Here is a 6,050-nt window from a genome sequence, read left to right on the forward strand (position 1 = left end):
TTTGCTGGTTCTGTCACCGAGGTCAGGCTGAGGTAACACCGCAATGTGTTTGGAGGGTTTGTGGGATGCCACATGCTGAGGACTGATACGTTTCTTTGTCCTAAAGGGGCAGGTGCTGGGATGCTTCTCAACCAGAGGCTTGTCCTGCAGCAGAGCATCTTCTAGGGAAGCCAGGCCCAACTCCTGCAGAGACTTGTCCTCTGAGTTCGAAGCCTGAGGCATGTGGGCTGAGGAGCAGCAGAAGGAAAGGAGTTGCGGTCGACAAGGGGAACTGATGTGGGGGGTGAGCACTCAATGCCTGGACTGCCTGTTGGCAAGGGCAAAATAGAAAAATCCAGTGTCTTGGCTGCAAAGCGTGTGTGTGTGTGTGCATGTATGAGCACATATGAATGACTGAGGAGGGTCCTGGTCATTCCAGCTCTAGCTCTGCAGGGTAGCAACTTGGCAAATCATGGTGATGCTCTTGTGTCTCCAGAGCTGACTGGTGGCTGGGTGTCCAAACTCCCCACTTGGCATTGCTGCTTTCCCTCCCCAGGAGACCAAAGTGAGTGCAGGCTCTGCACCATCCCGTTCACGGGAGTATAGGGATCCCCCTAGTCCAAGGGGAGGCTGCCGGGAGGTCGGCAGTGCTGCTGCCATGGCATGCCCTGCCGTGTCCTGCTGGCATTTCCCTGCCTGGTTCTGTCACCCCAGCTCCCTCCCTGAACACATCCCCTCAGGAGCAAGAGTCCAAGGGAAACGTAAGCACGGTTTCCTTCCCCACGGTCCCAGTCACTTGCTCACTCCTTTTGTTCCTCCCTTCCAACTGGATCATCGGCCTCAGGGTAGGCTGACGATCCAGGCAGACCTAGACAGCTTAGTTAGATGGGTGGACCAGAACCAGACACTATTCAACACTGAGAAGTATAAAGTGCTCCATCTGGGGAGGTAAAATCTGCGACAGACTCACAGGCTTGGGGGTGCTACACTAGCTAGCGCCATGTCCGAAAGGGACCTGGGGCTCATAACTGAACATAAAATGAATATGAGCCACTAGTGTAACGCTACAGTTAGCAGAGCAAACAGTACACTGGCATGCAGCAACCAGTGCATCTCAAGCAAAACTAAGGGAGTTATTCTCCCGCTCTACTCGGCGCTGGTGAGGCCGCAGCTGGAGCACTGCTGCAGTTCTGGGTGCCGCACTTCAAGGAGGACGTGGAGAAGCTTGAGAGAGCCCAGAGAAAAGCCACTTGTATGATCAGAGGACTGAAGAGCAGGCCATACAAGGCAAGGCTGACAGATATGGGAATACCCAGCTTAGAAAAAAGAAGTCTTTGAGGGGATTTGGTGGCAGCTTACAAATATATCAGGGGATAGGTGAACAACTGTTCACCAAAGCACCCTAGGGGCAAATGAGAGCAATGGTCACAAACTCCTAGAAGGAGGTTTCAGACTGGATATAAGGAAAAACGTCTTCACGGTTCGTGTGACCAGACTCTGGAATAGCCTCCCAGCGAGGGTGGTGCAGGCACTTACCCCGGAGATGGCCAAAAGGAGCCTGGACGCACACCTTGCCGGGGCTATTTGACCCCAGCAGTCTTTCCTGGCCAGAGCAGGGGGGCTGGACCCGATGATCTCATGAGGTCCCTTCCAGCCCTAAACTTCTGTGAATCTGTGATGTGAAGGATTTTCAGCCCAGACCCAACAAGCAGGTACTTCCCTCCCATTGAGTTCTGTAAACGCCCTGAAGGAGCTGTACCTCACTGGCCAGTTTGCTTGTGGTGGCGCTGGTTGGAAGTTGGAGGTGGGTCCCATCTTTCACCAGACACAAGTCACAAGTCTTTGGAACAGACCACATCTGACCTGGGCGTGCAGTTGTGCTTTCCCTCTTGCTCTCGTGGCAGAGACAAATGAGTGACTGCCAATAAGAGCAGGGTGGAGATTACAGCATAGGAGCATGATGGAGAAGTGGGTTAATTCCCATTGCAGTGATAGATGCCATGTGCCAGCTACAGTCAGGCTCTCCAGCTTTCTGAGCCTGACAGCCCTTGTCCATCTGAAAACAGTGGATGTACTGGTAATCAATGCATGGGCTGATGGGAGCATTCATCTATTCACGGGTGTAAACAGCTTGCCGATCCTTGGATGAAAGACCACTATAGAGAGGGAAATAATTGTCATTCCAGTAATGACAGGAGCTGCAGCAATCAGTCAACTACTAGCTCATCCCTAACTCCTTGCTTGCAGGCCCAAGCCTGGAGGCTTGGGGTTCACATGCCCCCTAGTTTTGCTTGCCTTTAGCCATAAGGCCCTTGGCGCAAGCAAGGGAGGAGCCTCCCATTTCCAAAAACTGGGCTTAAAGCCTCTGCACCTCGGCCAGTACTGAACCACATTAGAAGAGCAGGTCTGTGAGGCGGCTCAGGAAAACTGCCTTCTTGGACACACAGGATGCCCGCCAAAGGTTTTGGAAACATCTGAAGCCCCAGGTGCAGGTGGAGGATGTTTGCTGGTAGTAGGGCCACTTATGGTTCTGGACTCTTGGATTTGAACTTAGTTTTGGCTAATTTGACCTTGGATACAAATTATCTTGCTGGGATCCTATGACCCCAGCTGACTTCCTGCCCTTTGGGCAGGGGGCTGGACTCGATGATCTCCCGAGGTCCCTTCCAGCCCTAATGTCTATGAAATCTAATGTCTATGAAATATATATATATATAAATCCCTTACTCCATATATACACATATACATCTATACATATATCCCTAACTCCTTGCTGTTACTGACTCAGGATGCAGAGAAAGTGGCAAAGATGGAGAGAGGAGCAGCAAAGAGGCTAACACGCCGGTTGTGCAAGGAGAGGCAGAGCGAACCGGGCTGTTTAGTGTGGAGAAGAAAGGAGCAGTTTCCACAGCTGAAAGGCTACCCTAAAGACAAGGAAGCGCAGCAGCTCTCCTCCACTGCAGAGGGCAAGACGTAAAGCAGGGGGCTTACATTGCAACAGAAAGCAGACTTAGATGTGGTCTCAGAAAACCACTGCCTTACTTTTGGAACAGCGGGATGATGGAGCCAGCTGCCCAGGGACGTGCCTTCACTGGAGGTGCTGACAAGGCTGGAGAAGCATTTTCCAGGGATGGCCAAGAAACAGAGTATCCTGCATCCATGCAGGGATCAGCCTACATGAATCTTGAGGTCATAGGTGCTGACTTTTATTTTTGCTGGGTGGGAGGCCCAGGATGACGCCCCCTCCCCCAGCCGTGGCACAGCCAGAGCAGAGCTGAGTGGAGCCCACGGGGGGTGGAAGTGGGCTCCCCACCCTGCTACCCGGGGAGCACAACTCAGCGCCACCACCCCTGCTGCTGCCAGGTGGGCAAGGGGTGCCTTGCCATGATGGCACAGCCAGCATGGGGTCCCAGGGGAGGGCAGCAGGATGGGGATCCCCAAGGCTGTAGCAGACAGCCCATATCCACCCCTGTCCTATGCATAAATCTGGTGGGCATGTGCCCCACTCTCTATACCTCCTTCCCTGGGGGGGCATGCTGTGGCAAGTAGCCACTTTTCTCCACCTCTGCCCCCAGGACAAACTACCCATGGCTCTGTCCCACTCCCTGCCCTGGCCCCGGGTCCCACGCACCGCCCTGGCTAGGCAGCTCCCCCAGGCCCAGCCCCTGCCCCACTTCTTCCCTCACCATGGGGGCCTCAATCTGCCCTCCCATAGACTTACCTGCAGGCAGCTGGGGGAGCTGTATTCCTGGCCACGTGCATGTATGTGCACGGACACGTGCACCTGGCACCCCCTGCATCCCGCTCCCCGCAGCCTCTTGCAGGCTGGAGCTCTGCCGGTCCGCAAAGGGAAACCTGCCATTTCCCATATTTTTCCATGGTGAACGGAAAACCTGGATCACTGCACAGTACTAGGAATCCAGGACAAATTCTGTCTCAAAGTCATGCCATCCAGGACCGGGACTTGATGTCCCCATTTCAGGACTGTCCTGCCCAATTAGGGACATGCGGTCTCCCTGCGCTCTGCCCTCGGGCCCCCACCTATGCTTAAATTCCCTCAAACCTCTGGGATGCTCATTCTAACTGGCCTATTGATCGTACCGCTAGGTGGCAGCCGAAGCTTTGGGATGGGAAAAGATGAGTGTGGCTGGGACCAAAGACACAGTTGGACAGCAAGAGACACTGCTGGTGTGAAGAGACAGCGCAGAGAACGGTAGGTGACAGACCACAGGTTGCTACCTACCACTCTCCTAGGGCTGGAGTCCAAGTAGCAGGCCTGGTACTTCGACAAGCAGCTGTGTGCAATGCAGGCTGTGACCGGATCTTACTGAGGGGCAGGACCCACTCCATGCTCACTCCCCCTGGTAGGTGAGAGGGAGTTTACTCTGTTTTCAGAGCAGAGGGAACTGCTTGCGGTGCACACTAGACTAGAGCAGCCACGTGTGAGAGAGAACAGAGTAACTAGTGCACTGTAAAACTGCTTCCCTCTTCAGCTTGTTGCAGACAGGCCCTGCATCTCTCCAGCATTTCCCCAGCCTTTGCAAAAGACTCTGAAATCCACAGCTGAAGAGGTGTGTGCATGCAGCTGGCATTCGCCGATGGGAGCAATCCAGCTGCTAGAAAGAGCAGCCAGCATTTTGCTCAGCCACAACACAGGCTTCCATCTCCATCAGATGATGCAAATAAGGCACTAAATTAGCATTGGGCTAGTTCTAGCTGAAATTCAAAAATGCAGCGTGTATGAACACTTGTGTGCAGGCACATGGAGCGATAGCTTCCCACAAGCCAAACCAAACAGCCAGACACTGAGTGGTATCTGCCCTCCGGACTAGCGCAGCGAGATCCGTCACCCCAAAGCAGAGCACAGTGCTGAGCAGAAGGAAGGGAACCACCGTTGTGCTGCCTGTTAATCCCGATACCGAACAACAGGTTTATTCAGCATGTGGCGTTCCCTGGCCTGGTCTCTGGACAGAAAGAAAAGCTACAAATCGGATTGAGAAGCCGGAGATTTAAGTCCCTTGTTTCTATTCCAAGAGGACAGGCCATTAATTTATGGCCTGCCCCACAGGACAGACCATGTATTTTCTTTTTACTGGTGGGCACTTGTGATGGGGGGACCCAGGGAGCTGAGCTCGGAGGGAGGTACCACAGGGACTGAAGAATATCCTGCTAGCATTCATCGTGCTCTTTCACTGGGGAGAGTTTCTCTTAAATGAGAAAGGTCATTGTGGGCATGACCCTGCGCTCATTCCCCATTGCACCAGCGCTGACAGAACTCCATTTACTGCATTTTAATCCCGGACTTTTTCTTCCATTGCATCCTGGCTTTTACATGACTATCCCAAAGCACTTCCCCAAAACCCCTGCTTGCTGCTTAAATCCCCCAAAAATCTGCCTGTCTTTTCCAATGGCTCTTTGAAAGGCTAGAGTTTGGGCATCCATAAACAGCAGACTACTGGTAGAGATTAGCAGCCATATCACTATCCTTCAGCTTGCCCAAGGCCAGTTTCCCCACCGCCCTTGTACTCTCAGCACTGCAGTCCCTCCATTTCACATCCCTTCATTTGGACCTTAAAGCTAGTGATGGGCAGCAACATCTTCGGCAGGCACAAATGCCCAAACCAGCAATAAGTTTCTTTTCCTGGGATGGCGAAAAGAACCTGAGCTTAAGTCCTTCCTGCTTTATTTGGTTGGGGATTGTCTCTCTGGGGCTGCCAGTCTGACCTCTTCCACCAGGTCTAAATTCAGACGAGAATGGATCTGATGATACAAGAAGAATCAGCTGGACTGGGTCCTCAGCTCCTCTCTCTTCAAAGCAGGGATGTCATATTTCACAAGCAACCTTACACACCATAGGGATATGGTATATCGCTATCATTCTCCTCTCCCTTCAGTAGATCCCCCCGGCATTATTCTAGAATTACCCCCGTGTATGAGTCCAAACTCATCCTCTGCATATTAGCAATATTTTTCTCCCATTTTCCAAGCTTAAGGGTAACATTATGCTGGCAGTAAAAGGAGGCAAGGAACACAATGCAGCAAGCAGCCATCAGTATCCACACGCCATCTTA

Source organism: Crocodylus siamensis, chromosome 12, assembly GCF_052110815.1.
Source record: "Crocodylus siamensis isolate JL-2025a chromosome 12, ASM5211081v1, whole genome shotgun sequence".
In the NCBI taxonomy this organism is placed as follows: Eukaryota; Metazoa; Chordata; order Crocodylia; family Crocodylidae; genus Crocodylus; species Crocodylus siamensis.